Below are 20,898 nucleotides of genomic sequence, written 5' to 3'. Positions count from 1 at the left end.
ATAAACATAAAAAGTGGGAGCAAGATTTGCTATTCAGCCTATCAAAGCTGCTCTATCACTCAATAGGAACATGGCTGATTCTCGATCCTAAGGACAATTGCTCCCACATCCCTGGACACCTCTAGCTTTTAGAAATCTTTAAATATATTCAGTGACTTTGTCTCTACAGGCTTCTGTAGTAGAGAATTCCACAGGTTCACCACTGAATGATTGAAAAAAACTTCCCCTCATCTGAAACTGAAGTAGCCAACTACATATCTTGAGACTGTGACTCTTTGTTGGGGATTCCCCCAGGCAGGGAAAACATCATCCCTGCATCCAGTTTGTCCAGCTCTGCATACGTTTCAATGAGATCCCCTCTGATTCTTCTAAACTCCAGTCAATACAGGGCCAGTTACCCAATCTCTCCTCATATGACAAACTTGCCATCCCAGGAATCAGCCCTGATTCCTGCACTCCCTCTATGACAAATATATCTTTCCTACGTAAGAAGAACTAAAACTGCACACAATATACTGGAGGCATGGTCTCATCAAGGCCCTGTACACCTGCAGTAAGTCTTTGTTACTTATGCACCCAAACCATTTTGCAATGAAGGCCAACATACAATGTGCCTTCCCAACTGTTTGATTGCTTTAAGTAACTGATATGCAAGGACAGCTCGGTCCCTTTGTACATGAGACTTTCCCAATCTTTCGCAATTTAAATTGTACTTTATGCTGCAGTTGCCATGTATTTACCCACTCACTCATCTTATTTAAATCATTCTGAAGCCTCTTGATATCCTTCTCATAATTCACATGCCCATCCAGTTATGTCTCATCAGAAAACTTGGTAATATTCAATTCCCTCATCCAAGTCATTGATAAATATTGTGAATAGTTGGGAATCATGCACTGATCTCTGCATTACCCTGTCAACACCACCTCTTTCATGAAAACAACCCGTTTGGTCCCACTCCTCTATACGCAAAATATTGTGGATGCCGGAAATCTGAAACAAATGTAGTAAATTCTGCAAGCCTGGCCGTTTCTGTGGTGAATTAATATTTTAAGTCTGGTATGACTCTTCAGAACCAAAAGGCTTTGGAAAACAGATGTTTTTATATTTTGGACAGAGGTAAAGGACGAAGAGGCAGGTGGTCATAGAGTCATAGAGATGTACAGCATGGAAACAGACTCTTCGGTCCAACCCGTCCATGCCAACCAGATATCCCAACCCAATCTAGTCCCACCTGCCAGCACCTGGCCCATATCCCTCCAAACCCTTCTTATTCATATACCCATCCAAATGTCTTTAAATGTTGCAATTGTACCAGCCTCCACCACTTCCTTTGGCAGCTCATTCCATACACTGACCACCCTCTGTGTGAAAAAGTTGCCCCTTAGGTCTCTTTTATATCTTTCCCCTCTCACCCTAAACCTATGCCCTCTAGTTCTGGACTCCCACACCCCAGGGAAAAGACTTTGTCTATTTATCCTATCCATGCCCTTCATAATTTTGTAAACCTCTATAAGGTCACCCCTCAGCCTCCGATGCTCCAGGGAAAACAGCCCCAGCCTGTTCAGCCTTTCCCTATAGCTCAAATCCTCCAACCCTGGCAACATCCTTGTAAATCTTTTCTGAACTCCTTCAGGTTTCACAACATCTTTCCGGAAGGAAGGAAACCAGAATTGCATGTGTCGAGGTTCAGTGCAAAAGGCAAAAGAGGTTGTTAATGGTGGTGAACAAGAAAACGAAATGTAAAATGGTTGCAAATTGAGGTGTGAAAGGGAGAGAATGCCCCCGCCTCAATGAATTTGAGATGTGACGTGACGCTAAATTCTTGTTCATCATCGTCACTTCTGTGCACACTTCTTTAGACAGGAGTACTCTCTCTAGTGCACCCCCTCCCTCTGGCCTTTACCCAGCATTTGATCTCATCATCAAGAATTGTCGATATGACATTTGCAACCTTAATTTTGAAGCCTCCCTCTCCGAATCTAACCTGTCTCTGTCTGAACTTACTGCATTCTGCTGACTCAGGTCAAACCCTGACTTTGATATCAAACTTACTGAAAGGTAGTGCTAATGTCATCTGGCATGGTGACCTCTACCTGGCAGAAGCTGAGTGCCAACTCTCAATCACTATCCTACTATCTTCCCTGGGTCATGACCCTGCCATTGAACATCAGGCTGTAGCTTCCAGGACTGTCATGGATCTCGTCTCTTCCAGAGATCTCCCATCCAGCGCTTCTTACCTCAGAATCCACCAACTATGCACAGTCTGCTTCCACTTCCTTCCCAAAATCTACAATCGACTGTCCTAGCAGACCTATCATTTCAGCCTGCCATTGCCCCATTGAACGTATTGCTTCCTATCTTTATTTTATCCACTTTAGTTCAGTCTCTTCCCACTTACATTGGTTTGATCATTTCCAGTTTTCTAGGTCATAGTTGCCTCCTCTTCACCATGGCCATGCAATCTTTCTACGCATCCATTCCCCCATCAGGCTCTCCACTTCTTCCTCAAAAAGAGACCTGCACAGTTTCCATCCATCACTGCCATCCTCCTCCAACTGGCTGAGCTTGTTCTTATGTTGAACAATTTCTCCTTTAACTCATCTCAATCTCTCCAAGTAAAACTGTGACCATGGTTCTCACTACGTCTGTCTCTTTTTGGCATATGTGGAACATTCCTTGTCCCAGTCTCATTCAGGATCTCAAAATCACAATTTTTTCTCTGATACGCTGATGATTTCTTTGGTACTGCTTCCTGATCTCATCTGAAATTGATAAAAGTAATCGGTTTTGTTTCCAATTTCCATCCTTTTCTCACCTACACCTGGTCCATCTCTAAGTTTTCCCTTCCCTTCCTTGACTTTACTATTTCCATTTTGGGGACTGGCTACAAATTCCATTACAAATTCACTAACTCCCATAGTTACCTCAACTACACATTCTTACACCCTGATTCCTGCAAGGATTCCATTCCATTTTCACAGTCTCCATGTCTCTATCCCATCTGTTCTTTGATGCCACCTTCCAACGGGCTGCTTTCTGACATGACCTTTTTCTTCAGGTCTGGACTCCCATCACATTGTTTTTGACAGGGCCCTCAGTCATATCCAACCCATGTCCTCCACTTGTGCTCTCATCCCTTCCTCTCCTTCCCAGAACAATGATAGGGTTTTCTTTGTTTATACTTTCCTATTAGTCACTGCATTTAAGGGTTCAATTCTGCTACCTCCAGCAGGATGTCACTCCCAAACACATCTTCCCCTCCTCTCCACTGTCAGCATTCTGCAGGGACCATTCTCTGTAATGACAGCTTGGACCACTCCTTCATCATTCCTAACACTTCCTCAGTCTCCCATGGCAACTTTCCCATTACAGCCTTGAGGTCTGAATATAGAATTCCACAACTTCAGAAACAGACCACATTATCTATGACTCAATGTCCGTTCCCCAAAGTTCTCACATTCTCTCCAACCCCAGACACACAGCCTTGTTTTGTTTGTGTCATGTTTATCTTGTTCCCATTAGGCTCTTCCTTTCTCACCTTAGTTTACAACTATTTTACCTCTCTTTTCATCTTTCACCATCACTAACAACCCATTTTTTCTTTTGCATTGGGCCTCTATCCCTTGCTAAAAGTCTTTAAAAAATCCATTTTCCAATGCCTTTCAGTCTGAAGATGAGTCATACAAGACTCAAAGCATCAACTCTGTTTCTCTCTTCGCAGATGTTACCAAACCTGCTGAGTTTTCTCAGCATTCTCTGGGTCTATTCCCCCTCTTTGGTTCCTGTCTACTAACTGATTCTCAATCCATGCCACTATCATCAATCCCATGTGCTATGATTTTACACTTTCATCTCTTATATGGGACTGAGAATCAAAATATATCACATCTACTGGTTGAGTTGGCTGTGGTGGATTAAGAAAATGCACTAAACATTTTTTTGTTCAGTAAATAGAGGCGTTCTATAAGGGGAACAACAGATACTTCTGTGCTGTAGACCTTTGTGACTATATATAGATACCACAAAGGCATAAACACCCAAGTGGAAAAATGAATCAACTGTGACTAACAAAAGTTTCCAAAAATAAGGAATGATCTCATTGAAAATTTTGAAATTTTCACAGGACGTAAACAGGGTAGCTCTAGATTGGATTATGAGTTTAGATCATGGGACATAATGTTCGAACAAGGCAATTTAAGCCTGAGATGAAGAGAAATGTCTTCACTCCAATGGTTGTGAATCCCTGGAATTCTCTCACCAGAGGGCTGTGCATACTCGAATCATTGAACATGCTCACAACAGAAATCAATGGATTTCTGGAGATCAACAACAGCAAGGGATATGGTGACGTTGCAGAAATTGACACTGATATGGACAAGATCTAACTTAATGGCGGATCAGGCTCAATGCTTGGAATGGCTTACTTTTATTCCCAAATTGTACCATCAATGTAACAAAACATCACAGTGTGTCAGAGAAGTGATGAACAAAGTTTGACACCAAGCGCGCATAGTACTAGGAGACAGTAGGATGGCTTGTTGGCTCAGTAGTTAGCACTGCTGCCGAAAAGCACCAGAGACCTAGGTTTGATTCTAACCTCACGAGATTGTGTGGAGCTTGCATATTCTCTGTGTGTCTGTATGGGTTTCCGTTGGTGCTCTAGTTTCCTCCCACAGTCCAAAGATGTGTAGGTTGGGTGGACTGGCCATGCTTAATTGCCCCATGGTGTCCAGGTTACGTGCAGGCTAGTTGGTCAGCCATGGTACAGGCAGGGTTACAGGGTGAACGTGGGAAGTGGGTCTGTGAGGAAGCTCTTCAGAGTGTCAGTACAGGTTTGATAGGCTGAATGGCCTTTTTCTTCATGTAGAGCTTCTACAATAGTTGGCAAAACAAAGTAGGTTGTAAGTAACAACTTTAAGGAATTGAAGAGAGAAAATGCAGTGGTGTTTAGGCATGACTAAAAATGGTGAAGTCAAATTGGGAGATGTGCAAGTGGTTAGAGTTAATTTGTTTTTGTTTGCTAGCACCTTGAATGAAGGTGGTGTTGTCATTTGTCAGATTGGATTTGCATGCAGGTCCGAATGCATGTTACTCCACTTGTATTACAGCCATTAGCAGCATCTATTAGGCCTAGCATGATTCATTTTAATGTACCTAAAAGCTGTGGTTTATTTTTAAACACTACTGTGCCTAAAGGGGGATGAAAAAGCATAATTCATTTCACAGTCACGTCTTAACCTGATGCGCTAATCATCTTTTTAAAAAGGAACACAAAAGAAGTTGATGACAAACAAGTGGTAATGTTCCATCAGGAACTGATAACGCAGCCGGAGAAGTCAAAATATAAAGCAAACAAACATCGGGGAACATCTGTTACAAATTCCTCATCCCTTTTATTTAGATTACTTAAAACAGGAAGCAGCTAATTGGAGATGAGCAGGATTGTAAAAATAAATTTTGTGTTTGGCTTTGCTTTTAAGTCATTATGATTTTTAGATAGAGAAGTGGATGGGAAGGCTGTACAATGGAGTTCTGTGGAATTGAGGCAGGAAACATAATAAGAATGGGAGTTTAAATGCTTTCCCATGCTAAAAGTTAAGAATTAACTCACAAAAGAAGCCACCTCAGCAAGTTTAGTATCATCAACAAGAACATTAGACTTTAAAAGTGTGTTGGAAACTTATAAATGGACATTAAAAGAATATGTCATTGAACAGTGCAATATGAACAGCTGGTCCAATATCTTTTGTGAATTTATTCTGTTTTTATGAACTTGGCTACTGTTGGTGTGCCTCCTGTCAACAAAATGTAAGCAATTCCAAGAAAAAGACAGCAGCAGGACTAATTAAATTAGTTTGTTATAAATCTCTCAGGCATTGCATTCTTGTGTTTTTTTTCAAGCAGCAGTTTTTCAGAGAATTTGTGCAAACTTCATTAAACAATGAAATAATTCTTTCAAAAACAAAACGGGGTGTGACCCAATGAATCTCACTGTGCACTTGGGCTATATTGCACTGCTACTTGAAATTAATCTTGTGCTGATTATAGAGACCGCTGTTTCGCAATGGCGGAATCAAATTGCATTTTTAGCTTAGATTACTTACAGTGTGGAAACAGGCCCTTAGGGCCAACAAGCCCACACCGACCCGCCAAAGCACAACCCACCCATTCCCTTCACCTAACACTATGGGCAATTTAGCATGGCCAATTCACCTGACCTGCACATCTTTGGACTGTGAGAGGAAACCAGGGCACCCAGAGGAAACCCACGCAGACACGGGGAGAATGTGCAAGCTCCACACAGTCAGTCGCCTGAGTCAGGAATTGAACCCGGGCCTCTGGCGCTATGAGGCAGCAGTGCTACCACTGTGCCACCGTGCCGCCCACTTTATTGCACAAGACTATGTGGCTGTTTAGTATATTGAGAATTGCATTTCACATTGTCTATACTCTTAACACGGCCTGGTAGCAAACTAGAAACTGGGTGTCCAGGGATCCATTTGTTAATTGATAGCACTGTACAAGGCTAGAATTAGAGGCTGTTTTCCTGGTTAGAGTAAATTTCAAAGATTCCTCCATTAGGTGGGAAAATACCAGAAAAGAGCAGTACTCAAACATGAAACTGATTCTCAATTTACAGCAGGACTGTTCTGTGCTATAGGGAAGATTGGGTTGAAAAATTAAGAAGTCAGAGTTGAACCTAAATGCTGGAAATAATTTAAAAGCTGTTGTATCACAATCAGCAATATCTTTAAGATACACAATATGTCGGTATACCTATATGGTACCACCATTATATCATGGCACGTGACCTAAAGCCATAATGATCATATTCTCCATTTTACCTCAGATTACCTGAAGTATGACACATTACAAGCATACTGCTGTGTATAAACTCATTCTCCCAGTGTCTGCGTGGATTTCTTCCGGGTGCTCCGGTTTCCTCCCACAGTCCAAAAACAAATGTGCTGGTTAGGTGAATTGGCCATGCTAAATTGCCTGTAGTGTTAGGTGAAGGAGTAAATGTAGGGGAATGGGTCTGGGTGGGTTGCTCTTCGGAGGGTCGGTGTGGACTTGTTGGGCCAAACGGCCTGTTTCCACACTGTAAGTAATCTAATCTAATAGCTTAATGTGAGCTCAGACACTGGTATACATGTGAATGTAATGTTGTACATAATAGTTGACTGAAACAAACAACTGCTGGATTCTTCAATATAATGATATCCATGATCAGTCTCTTATATTATGAAGGACAAGATAAGCATTGCCACATCAGGTGAGAATATCCTGCGAGTGGCAAAGTCACACCAAAACCCCCCAAAAATTTCAAAGTTGAAAGTCAAAGAGCAAATGGAAAATTTATGCATTCCTTTATATGACTGGTCACTTTGGTCTCTCGGTTCGGCTTTTCATTTTGGGACCTGCTGCGTTTTTGAAAAAGAGATGTCAGGGACATTGCCACAGGTTTTGTTCTTATTTGTTGAGTCTAAAATGAAGGGCTGTGTTTCCTTAATCAAAGCTAACTATTTCATCTGCACCTTCACCAAACACATCTTGAAAGCAGAGTCTCAGAAATGATATCAAAATAAAGTCGCTGCTGTGTTTCCATCAACTATGCTGGAAAATTTAGAAGTCAATATTGTTTGCAGTCATCAAGAAGTCAAATAGGGAATTCAGGAGATCTGTCTTTACTCAGACAGCACTGAGAACATTGAAGCTGCTACCACAAGTAGCAGATCAAGGAAATAGTTAAGATGCATTTAAGGGTAAGTTAGCTAAGCATGCGAGGTAGAAAAAAAAGGAAGGATATGCTGATAAATAAATAGGGATAGATGAAAGGAGCTACCCAATGGTTGGTCCAAATGGTCTTTTTTTGTGTAGTATATTTTATGGAATTCTGTGTGCTGATAAGGAAAAGTTTTCTTTCCCATATCCTGGCAGTCACACAATGCTAATTTGATGATTTATGATGGCCATTTTGGACAAGAGCCATGCAGGCCTTGTTTAAGTGCCTATGAAATCAATGTTGGTCCAGATGTAGTATAGGAACTGGTCAACCACTTCTACAGAGAGCTGTTAGTGCAGAGTTTTATTAACAGTCTATAATACGGGGGTTATTTCAAGGTCAGACTATTCACAGCACATTCCATCTGCTAAATTTTCTTTTTTGTTCAGATTATAACCTGCAGTTTGCAGGTGGACGTGTGCATTCAAGTTATTCTCTGCCTAATGCAAAATACGTATATGCCTTTTAATTAATTTGATCCAAATTTTCTGAAAGACAAATTAGTCATACGGACTGCTGTAACTCTTATAATTGAGTAATTAGTGATTAATGGAAATTGGCCCTCATTTATGCAATAAAAAAAATGAGGTTGTCATTTCTGAAACAATGTAAGCTGCACAATGGAGTCATTACACAGTAGTTACTTTTACAAATCAAAGGCAGCTTTCATGACACACTTGTCCTACTATTTCTAAACACCTGCAGGCGAGAACCTGTGATACGTGAGCTCAGCATTGTTTCTGTGCTACTGTATATTGTAGCCCTTTATGTCAATGTCCTGTTGTCTTTGATACAGCATTGCACAATCTTCTGTTATTTATGTGCCTTTTGTGGGAAAGAAAGAAAGTTGAGAATTCAGCAAGCAGAAGTAGGATCGGGATGAGGAATTCCCACAACACCCAGTAATAGTCGGCAATTGGTTCAGCCACAGCCTCAAGTGCTTCAGCATTGACAGTATGACTGTGTTCAGATACAGAAACCCTGACCAAACAGCAGAGACCTCACCGTTACAGAGATACTTCCCCTGATGTAGCATAGAGCTGTACTCAAACAAAGCAAGGCTTGGCAATGGAACAATATGGAAAAGGAATTTCATGAGGTTGGTCTGGAAGCATGCAATGTAATGATGTAATTGTGCTCATCCATCTAACGAGATCATGATAAAAATTATGTGTGGCCTTCTCCAATCAATCATTCTCTGGGCCAAGGTTCATTCCCAACATTATTTTTAATCATAGACACACTGCATTGAGTTGCTAAGCCCCTGTAACAGTTGGATCAAAACAGTTATTCAATCTGCCCTACTGCTCTTCCCATTTGGAGTAAAGAATCAGTGAATTTAATCTTGCTTCCATGTCTCGACCATAAATTTTCTTGAATGATCACAGAGTGCTACTGGCTTATATTAGTATCTGTTATTCAAAGTTTCTGAGATATGGGCAAAACGGCAAGTGAGAAAACAAAGATTTAATGTAGAAAAATCCAGTGATTATTTGACAAATTTATCAAACTTGCGTTTTCATATCATATATGGCATGTTTTTATGCAGTTATTTAACATCAAAGAACTGGGTTTTAGTTGAACAGAGATTGATGATATAAAATCCTTCTTTCTAGATGTTGTAAAATGACCTTAAGCAGCCTCAACACATCCAATTAAATAAGGGCTCCCAGAATAAAGCTGTCCATTATTCAGCACTGTTTGGCATTGTAGTGATTGTAACATGGTCAACCAGTTGACCTCACAGAATATGAGTTCCGTGATTTGGCTGTTAACCTGGTCCAATCATGGAGCTCTGGCTGACAGATGTGAACATGAGTGTCAGACATTCTGTTCTCTTACAGCAGGCTCCGAGGATGCTAGACCAGTGTCAAGTACGATGCACACATAAATAAAGGGTGACTGGGTGACAGGGCACTGGCCTCTGTGGAATTATTTCAGATGTCAACAGACATACATGGATCTTTTAAATGCTATGTTTTAAAGGTGCAAATTGTAGCAGTTGGAAAACGTTTTTCAGTATTCAGAAATAGAGGTAAGCACATTTCAAAGTAATGTTCTACCCTGGTCACCTCAGATCTGTCCAGATTTTCAAGATGAGAACTGGATTTGGGGGTGAAGAGGACAAGGGGAAAGAGTTGTCATAGGAGAAAGTCTTGACCTGTTTGTCCCCAAATGAGGGAAAACCTCCACTCTCACAATGCAAAGGTTGAATTTTAGTCTGTCTATGGAGCAATCTAAAAATAATCCGGGTACATAGTTCTGCCATAGGCCAGCAGAGTTAGTTCCTCTGCATACTTGCTTCTATGCCATTCCATGAAAAAAACAATCAAATGCATGTCAGAGAAAATCGGAGAATGGGGTTAAAAATAAAATTTGATCTATTAACATGGGCTTTAAATATCATGTCAGCAGGTCAAAATAGATTTTCAGGTTCAAGTATCCAGAACCGAAGTGTTAGTTGTTTGATATTTTGAACTCAAGATCAAGGTGCTTCAGTCCCAGATAGAAGACATTCCCGTGCTGTAATTAAAAATGCAGATTTCCTACCATTAGTGTCATGTTCTGATTTTGATAATGTCATGCATTCCTAAAAAGTTATTAATAATCAAATTGCATTTTCCATTTCATGGATTTGGTGCCAAGACTTAAGAATCTGACTTGACATTTGTTAATTTTCATTAAGCTAATGCTAGGAATAATTGAGGCAAGAACTTATTGCAAACACTGAGATAAATATATTGCAATTTTACCAAAATGTTTGAAAGATACAATACCAGTTCATCAGAATTTTGTTTTGCATAACCTTTGATACATGAAATGGTATGGAATTACTGAAGTGTTTATTCATGGAACTTAAAGGTGGACAATTAATATACTATTTGCAAAAATATTGTCCTTAAAGAGGCTAACATTTCTTTTCAAATACCGAAACATTATACCAATATACCACTGGACTGAATTTGACAGCTCGTCATTAAAAGAGTCTAACTCTTTTTCTTTACAAAATCTAATTTAATTTGTATTTAAGCTTTAACTGAAATCTACAGTTTAAATTCTACAGTAGCCAGCCTTGACTGAGGTTTAACACAGTCTCTAGTGGAAAAGTGGTTGGGCTTGTTTAATCAACAAAGTTGCTAAAACTGCTGTAACTGGGTCAGCTAAGCCTTTGTGTTAGGAACATATAAAACTATCCAGCTTAGTGTGGCTTACAACATTGTGTTTGGAATTGGATGATAAAGTTCGTTAGTGGAGAAAAGGGAAGACGTACTCCATTATTTTTGTTTTTAACTTTTCAAAACATTCTCAGCCTCCAGAAATTGGTTCCTACTCTTCTACAGAGGAGCAAGCTAGTTATTTGGTAGTGACTAGGTTTTTTTTCTTAAAATTCGTAATGGTACTGCAACTGGAGGTAAGGTAATTAAATCACGTAAGTACATAAATAATTCAATTGTCACTTAGCAGCTCACCATCATCTTCTCAAGGGCAATTAGGGATGAGCAATAAATGCAAATAAATTTATAAAAAATGTTAAGAATGGCAAGTCAGGTGATCCAACCACAGACACTGTGACACATCATGGACAGATAAAGTTCCATGTATTTTCTCCACAGAAAGAACTCACACCTTTAAGAATAAGGTCTTCTGATTTGGTCAGTGATCAGGGACAGGAGAGTGTGACAGCTGAGGGCAGTAGCCTCAGCCTTTGCAATTGCCCAACAAGTTTGCAATTAATCAAATTAAGAAACAGAACTTCCAATGTCATATTTTCTGGATTATTACCTGAGCCATGTGCAAACAGGCATAAAATTGGCATAGTGCACCTCAAATTAGAGAGATGAATGTGTGGCTCAAAGACTTGTGTAGGAAAAGCCATGGTTGAATGGCGGAGCAGACAAGATGGGCTGAATGGTCTAATTTCTGCTTCTGCGTCTTATGGCCTTATCAAATGTAATTTGCATTACTTATCTGGTCTGGCCTACATGTGACTCCAGAATCATAGCAATCACACCAATTGCCTTTGGACAATCAGGAATGGGCAATAAATGCTGACCTAGCCGGCAATACCCCATCCCACGAACCATATAAAATAAAAGGGACCATTTCAGAAAGAATCACTGATAATCATTGGAGTTTTAAATCTTCATTAAAAACTAGAAATGCCAGATGACCAAGGTAGCCTAGATGACACACTCAGAATGTTTCTGAGCTAACTTCTCAGAACAGCACATTCTGGTGGCAAACAGAGAGCAGGCTGCATTAGACCTGGTATTGTGCAATGCAACAGAATCAATGAATGATCTCAGCGAAGGCACACGTTGGCAGCAGTGACCATAATATGATTGAAGTTTATATTCCATTTGAAGGAGAGTGCAGTGGGTCCAAGACTATAGTTAAAAAAAACATAAGTAAGGGCAATTATGATGATATGAAAGCAGTGCTGGCTCAAGTCAATTACCAAACTAGGTTAAGGCATATATCAAAAGAGATGTAGTAACTAAGTGGCAATGGGGCAGCCCGGTGGCTCAGTGATTAGCACTGCCATTTCATAGCACCAGGAACTGGGTTCAACTCCAGCCTTGGGCAGTTGCCTGCATAGGTTTCCTCCGGGTGCTCCGGTTTCCTTCCACAGTCGAAAAATGTGCAGGCTAGGTGGATTGGCCATGGTAAATTGGCCATAGTGTCCAGGGACATGCAGGCTTGGTGAATTAAACATGGGAAGTGCAGGGTTACAGGGTAGTGTGGGGTCTTGGGTCTGGGTTGGTGCTCTTTGGAGGGTCATTGTGGACTTGATGGCCTGACTGGCATGTTTCCACACTGTAGCAATTCTATGATTTTGGAACACATGGAATAGGTACATTCCAATATGTAAGAAAATTTCAAAGGGACAGACCCACCACCAACAATGAACTAGAAAAGAATACATATACAATTAGACGGAATGTATATGTAAAACATAAGGAGACAAAAAAGCATGACAGGTGGTTAACATAAATATTAAAACAGATCACAAATTGTCTACAAATATTTTTTCAAAAGAATGCCGATTGTATTAAAAAAAATGTACAGAATCAATTGTGGAAAATAAAGAGATGGCAGGTGATTTGAACTGATATTTTGCAAAGGTCTTCTTTACAGACAATACATGTAACTTTGCAGAAGCAGCATGAGATCACAAAATGGAAGAGAGGGAAGAATTCAGAAAAATTACAGTCATCAGAAAGAATGGTACTAAGTGAACTATTGGAACTACAGGCTGGGGGTGCTGCTGAACTTCATTCTTGGATCTTAAAAGAATTGGCTTGTGAAATAGTTGGTACATTGGTTTTAATTTTCCAAAATGTCCTAGCTTTGGAGAAAGGCTATTAGATCGGAAGATAGTAAATGCAACTCCTTTACTCAAAATGGGACAAAAAGCAACAAATTACAGGCCAAACTACAGGCCAACATCATCATAGGGAAAACCTTCTAAGTTATTATTAAATATGTTATGGCGGAGCAATTAAATAAGGTCAAGGTAAAGGTGGAATCAACATGGTTTTGTGAAAAGGAAACCATGTTCAACCAATATATTGAGCTCTTTGAGGACGTAACATCCCATGAATAAAGGGAATACTTCATGTACTTAGATTTCCAGAAGGCATTTGATAGAATATCATGTTAAAGGATACTGTGGAAAATAAAAATTCATGGTGGAGGATAATATAACATGAGGTAGAGAATAAGGCATGAATGAGTCTTATTCAGTTTGGCAGGGTACGAGCGGTGTACCACAGAGATAAATGACTTCAACATTTTACAATTTATATAAATGAATTGAAGGGTCACTGAACTCCAAACATTAACTCTGATTTTCCTCCACAGATGCTGCCAGACCTGCTGAGCTTTTCTAGCAATTTCTGCTTTTGTTTCTGATTTCCAACATCTACAGTTCTTTCAGTTATTATTGACCATGATTTGTCTGGCTACAGAGACAATGTGAAGCTAACTACTCCCTTTCTTACCTGAAAACCAAGTCCTGTGGATCATGTTTCCAACTGCAGTCATATTTGTGTTTTCTTCATTCAAGAATACACATGAGCCAGAGTTAAAAGCCAGTTTCAATCCTGGTCAGTGTGGGCTAGTGGGCAAAGGTGTGTGCTGTGATGTTCAGAGCTGAGAAAAGCCCTAGTCATCCCTGCACTGCAGGTAAAGAGAAAGCATTTTTTTTTCTTTGCTAAAGCCATAAAAAGCAAGAGAAACTGCAATCAAAAGAATATGGGATAAAGGCCTATCAGTTGAGCTGCAAAGCCTTGGAGCTCAAAATCAACTGCTCACTTCCCAACATCAGTGTAGCTGGTAACACCTAAAATAATCATTGCAATGTTGCATTACCCATATTTCACAGAACCCAGAGACTGATGCATTTTTTAAAAATTGGTATTGTTTGAACTTGTATCTCATTTCTAACCTGTATGTATGTTTGTTTTGTTGTTATTTCTTCTCACATTTCCTAAATAATTACCAAAAGCCTGGTAAGTTGGCTCCTTTTAAAACATAAATTCATTTGGTCTGCAGGAAAGGGATCCACAAGGTAGGGGAGCCTTGTTGCAATCAACTGAAAGTTGGGTGAATAAAGAAGGGAAGCTAGTTCAGCTCCCCTCATGTTTGAGTTCGACAGTTTGGGGTGTCCCACCTAGAACCACAATAGATCTTACCCAGGCACTGGATGCAACAATATACTTCAGTTAAAGGAGGTATTGGTGAGACCAAATCTGGAGAACTGTGTACAATATCAGTCCCCTTAATTAAGGACAAATGTAAGTCCACTAAGCAGTTCTAAGAATGTGAACAAGACATATAATATCTGGAAATGGGCAGGCTGTCTTATGAGGAAAGGGTGGAAGGTTAGGGTTGTTAGAGTTAAAATAGTAAGAAGAATTAGAAGACAGAAAACCCTGAAGAGCCTCACAGGAGAGGAGATGTTTTTTTCTGATGGGAGAATCTAGAACTAGAGGTTGTACAAATGGTTAAAAATGAAAGGGTAGGTGATGGCTTCATGGTATTATGGCTAGACTGCTAATCCAGAGACCTAGGTAATGTTTCGGAGACCTGGATTCACATCCTACCTTGGTAGAATTGGAATTCAATAAAAATTTGGAGTTAAGAGGCCATTGTCAATTGTTGGAAAAACCCATCTGATTCACTAATGTCCTTTAGAGAAGGAAACTGCCATTCCTACCTGGTCTGGTTTACATGTGTCACTAGACCCATAGCAATATGGTTGACTCTTAACTGCTCTCTGGAATGGGTAATAAATGCTGGCCTAGCCAGTGATGCCCTCAACCCATAAATGAATTTTTGAAAAAGAGAGTGAGGTAGAGAAAAGGAGAATTTTTTTTCCCCATAAAGGGTCCTAAGCCTTTCGAACGTTCTTCATGTAATGGTCATGGAAGTAAATTCCTTAAATATTTCTAAGGCAGTGGTAGATAGATTCTTGAAATGTTACCACAAAGGGGCTGGAATGGGGATTTAAGGCTACTATCAAATCAGCCATGATCTTGTTGAATGGTGGAGCAGGCTAGAGGTGCTGAATGGCCTACTCCTGCAACTTGATCATTTGTTTATCCACTATTATTACTGACAGTAATTTTAATCTCTAGGTTAAAGTGTGGGCTGTTCGCTCAGTTATTAATGTTGTGACAAAACAAAATCTGTGTTTTGAATGTTGCTTTATTTCTCCTTTTTGTTTTGTAATTTTTTTTGGTCTGCTTGTATGGAAAATGTTGCTGCAGGGAAATGCATAAAACTAGACATGGAGCTAGATGTGAAACATCTGATCACTTATTGATCTTAACATTGTGATTACTTTAAATACATTTAAACACGTACATCAAGATACATCATAAAGGCCATGTTATAAGAGGTTGCATTGAGCAAAACAGATGAAAATAATTTATCTTGTATCTCTACAACATCCAGATGTAGGACAAATCTCCAAGATCTGTTTATTCCTCTAATTCTGGTTTCCTATGAAATTGATGAATCTATGCTACACTATTGATGCCACTCCTTTAGTTGTCTGGTGTTAAGCACAGAAATCCACTTCCCTAACACTCTCTACAATTCTTTCCTCCTTAAAAGCTCTCCTTAAAGACTGTTTGGTCAAGCTTTTTTGTTGCCTGCCTATTATCTTATTGTATGGCTCAGTGTCAAGTTATCTATAATACTCCTGTGAAGGAACCTTGAAGGTGAAGCCTGTTATTGTTTAATAGCTCTTGTTCATTGTTATCTTCTCCCATCTTCTCATTATTTAATCAATTAAATTTCAATTGAACAAAGTATACTTCAGTAATTGTGTGTCCCACCTTTGAGATTACAGGATGGCGTAGGAGATATCGGGAAGTTGAGTATCAACTGGATGCATCGTACCTTGGTAAAGCACACAGGAACAGGATGAGTCCATTCAGCCCTTCGAGCCTGTTCTGCCATTTGCAACCATGGCTGAATTGTTACCTAGCTCCATAATCTGCCTTTGGCCCATATCTCTTCATAACTTCGCTTCACAAAAAATGTATCCATCTCAGATTTAAAATTTACTACTGATTTAGCATCAATCACTATTTGTGGGAGAGAGTTCCAAACGTCTACCACCTTTTGTGATCTGGGCAGTCATGGAAAGTCTGAAATGAGGCAAAAATGACCTGACTTTCTCATATTCTAACTTCCATCGGCTTAAGGTTATCCAAAACTCTACTGCCCATATGTTACACACAACCCAGCATCCTTCTGCTTGGTCAAAAACACTGGTTCTGGTTAAAAATACCTCAATTTTAAAATTTTCATAATCTAATCATCACATCCTTCCACATCATGTTCCTCCCTATTTCAGCAAATATTAAGGGCCCATATCCCTTATAGATATGTGCATACATCTAATTCTGCCCTCTTTAGTATTCCCAATTTCTCTTTAGCAACCCCTGAATAAACCCATGCACTGAATCCACGGGTTCAGAGGAAGTGGTGACGTATTGTTAAAGGCACTAGTCAAGTAATTCAGAATCTTAGGCTAATGTTCAGGGACATGGGTTTGGATCTCACCATGCAGATGCTAAAATTTCAATTCAATAATGTTCTAGAATAAAATGACGAACTGACAGCAATGATGTAACCACTATTACTTATCTTAAACACTTGTCTAATATACTAATGTTCTTTAGGGAAGGAAATCTGCTGTCTTTACCTATCTGTATCCCATGTGACTCCAAACTTGCAATGTGGTCAACCCTTAACTAATCTTTGGGGAGTTACAGATGGACAATAAATGATGGCCTCGCCAGTGAGGCCCACATCATATGAATGAATACAGGGGAACTGCCTGGCAACGATAAAGTTGCCTGGACAATTTCCCAACTCCAGGATCCTGCACAAAAATCTCCAACTCTGAGTCAGAGCCAGAGAATAGTGTGATGTCTGACTTACTTACCTGAATGGTTAAGCAAGAAATATTAGAAGTTTAAAATCATGATTCATGTATCAAATCTCTCCTCAGTAACCTACCACCCCTGACCTGAACCAGCCATCCTACCCCCACCCCGTGCCCTTCTCCACTATCACCCTATACAACAGATTCCATACCCATTAGCATCATATTAGCCTACCCACCCTCTGACCTACCTACCTTGCCAAACTACCCTATTACTCTGCCGGCACCCCACCCTTGCCACCAATCTGCCACCCTAACCAATTACTAGAAAACTGCTTCAATCTGCCAAAGCTTTTCAGCTTGTTGGTGAATTAAGACTTAGCTGGAATATTGCAGCAGTGGAATCAAGCATGGACACGACGGATCCTCTCTGCTGCTCACTTCCAGGATTTCCAAAGGGAAAAACCAGTTAAAATTTTAAAAATAGGGTTATTTGAAAATGAACAAACTGGTAGTACCAGACCTTCACCTGAAGTGAACAAGTCAAGATCAGCATGTAGCGTTTGCACATGTCACTGGTTTTTCCTTCTGGATTCCTACCTGAATTTAGAAGGACACCATATTGAAAGATCAGGCGGAAAAAGACAAATGATTGTAATTAGCTAATTCTTATTTCATCAAAGAAAGTGGCTCCAATGCTGACAGGAATGCTTGAGCCAATCGTTCCTCACCTGTCTCAATGTTAACATTTTCTTTTATAATGCTCCTGTGAAATACCTTACAATGCTTTATTTCTTAAAGGCTATAAAAATCCAAGTTGTTGTTGTTGCCTGATAAGCCAAAACACAAGAGAGACCAGAGGGTGGTGTATGTATGAAATGGTGGTGGTAGAGGCACGTACAATTGCAGCATTCGATGGCTGCAAGAATAGGAAGGGTTTAGAAGGATATGGGCAAAATGCAGCAAATGGGACGAGATCAGTTTAGGATAATTGGTCAGCAGGGATGAGTTGGACTGAAGGGTTTGTTACCATGCAGTGGAACTCTATGACCAGGAACTTGACAAACAATATAGACTGAAATGGTTCTCTATCCTACCATTCTCACAGTAACATTATATAAAAGTATCAAATACATGCAGTTGTCTAGCTGACACTTTTATTCCGCAGTGTAAACTGATTGAACAATATCATTGTTTGCAGATTTATTTTTTCCACAGTTTACAAGAAGGGAGGTTAAAGCATACAAGAGTTACAGGATAACAGTCCAAAAAGGAATATAGGTTAACACCATTTTCTTCAAAGGTAGATGAAAGCCTATGATGGAGAAAGGTGCTGAAGCTATATTGGTCCCCAGTGTTAACACTGAGCACATCATCACCAACATACAGTCAGCTATCCCAACTATTCCTTGTATTTGTTTGAAAAAAACACAAGCTAATCAGCATCGAATATCATACTGCACCCCAGAAAAGATTATTTGTAACTATCACTGCCTTCCACAAGGTTAGCATTGTCAGTGAAGGAGAAAAAAAGCCTCAGCTTGAATCATTGCAGGGACCTCCTTTATGGAAGAGCTTAATACACTTACAATATCTTAAAATAGTCCACGGAGGCCAATTAAAAGGGATACTTGCCGTGTTTTAAGTTTTTTTAAAAAAAATTAATTATTGGTAATATGAATTGTAACACCATTTAATTAGTCAAACCCAGCTCTGAGCTGCAGTTGGTCTCCCTTACCTTCCTTACTAATGCTTCACAATAAAGTTCAAGCTGTGTGTTATACAACAGGGGAGGAATTTACTGGGTAAATTTAGAGACAATTTGGAATAGACAGAAAGAGGGGGACAGAAGGAGAGTCAACGCTGTGTGGTCGGTTTGGAATTGTTCATAAACCAGTGAGGCAATACATATGTGCAATACTCAGTTTAAAACAAATTCGAATTTCGCTGTACTCAGTGCTAGTCACATGAAAATGAAAACAAAACCAGGACCCTTGAATAGTGTAAATATTCTTTAAAGAAAGAATAAATATTTAATTAGGTGTTGAATAAAACAAAAAAATAATGGTTTTGGCCTCTTTCAGCATAAAATACCTTTGAAAGATTAATTAATACATGCACATTATGCAAATTAGACACATGCAAATATTTTATGAAGACAATTAAGGGAGGCATTAATTACTGCTTTTTGCTTCAATGAGATTTGTTCTTTTCTCCCCTCTGCAGTTTAACCCTTTAAGTGATGAGCCTTTTGATTTAGGTGCATGACCAACGCTAGCAGAGAATTCCCTACACAAATGTGAAAAAAATTAAACAATTGTCTCCATTAAAATAATATTAATGTATGTACATTCATATAATATATCTCTATTCCAGGTGCTGTGAGGAAGATCAACAGAATTTTCTGACACAATGTACTGCCAGTAATTAAGAGCCTGGGAGTGAATTTGCACTCATTCTTGGAAATGATTCAACTTCTGCAAAAGCAATTAATTTGCTTTGCCTGTGCTAATATAGTGAAATTATAAAGCATGACACAAGACAAATAGAAATAATTAGTTCCCCAAAATGATGTTCTCATTAATGCAGTTTTAACAGTGCAAAAACATTATTGCACTGGGTGTACGTTCTCTCCCCTGTCACAGTGACCGTGATGAAGTAGTACACGTCTAAATTAAGAGTTCTTATTGGCAGTGTCATTTTTTTTAATACATTTCTAAAGGTTCTAGGTCATGGCTGCATAGAGTTTATAAAACTGCCTGCAGCCTATGCCTCTTAGAATGGGACAATGCTCAGCAATTAATGTGCAAGGCACCGATGTAAATCCTTATCTAACAGCAACCTTTAAACTATTGAATATTGCTTTTTTTATCCTTTCTGCTAATGCCTGCAATAAATTGTACCTTTTGTTTTCATTTGTAAAAACTTGCTGTCAATCGATTCATGGTTTGTCAAACTGTCAAACACCAAAATGGCAGTGCCAAAATAAAGGAGACAAGGCAATGAGTGTATGATGTTTGGTTCCTGTGTAATCAGTAAAGTGGGCTTTGAACATTTTATGTAAAGAAAACAATGGGTAGTTTATTGGTCTCAGTTTTAATTCAGACACAATTTTACATAGCTTATTTTCTGCAGGAAGGCTTTTGGAGACCTACGCATAAGGAACCATGGGCTTGGAAACCTTAGGCTACATATTAACAGTGCACAGTGTAGCTTTAATGAAGTTCAATAAGAAAAAAAATTGCTTGATAAGACAAAATCTATGTTACTACTGTCAAGAAAAACAGAAGAGGAGAATAAAAACCATAACAGGAGTTACTATTTGTCCTGTCAGCTCCCTTAAGAGGAACCTGTGTATTATATTTTATTACAAAGGACTCGGTAAGATTTCAGAGCAAGCTCATTTTTCCCAGAAAAAAAAATTACATTTTAACTGGGATGCAAAAAGATCCCAACCTTGTTTATTTTTTAAAAAAATGTGCTATCACTTGCTTCAAACATCCTATTAAAGCTAAAACTATAAATTTGTGTTTACTTTCAATTTACACTTGGATCTCAAACAAAGTCTCATGTCGAACTGGGTGAGATTATTTGCTTCGAATCCCCAGTACTGAGTGAAATCTGTCAGCCTACAGCCTAAACCTGTTCAGTGTTTCTAATCCAAAGACTTGCAAAGAACTAGTGAGAATTTGTTTTTTAAAAG

At 39.3% G+C, this 20,898-nt stretch overlaps 1 protein-coding gene across 5 annotated transcripts in view; it reads right to left on the bottom strand.

Annotated features, from left to right (window-relative positions):
* LOC140481571 (dachshund homolog 1-like) overlaps positions 1 to 20,898 on the bottom strand; it is a 593,017-nt gene that overhangs the window by 5,163 nt on the left and 566,956 nt on the right. The window lies entirely within an intron of this gene.

Source organism: Chiloscyllium punctatum, chromosome 9 (genome assembly GCF_047496795.1).
Source record: "Chiloscyllium punctatum isolate Juve2018m chromosome 9, sChiPun1.3, whole genome shotgun sequence".
Lineage (NCBI taxonomy): Eukaryota > Metazoa > Chordata > Chondrichthyes > Orectolobiformes > Hemiscylliidae > Chiloscyllium > Chiloscyllium punctatum.
The sequence above is the reverse complement of the archived record's forward strand: the minus strand, read 5'-3'. Positions and strand labels throughout refer to the sequence as shown.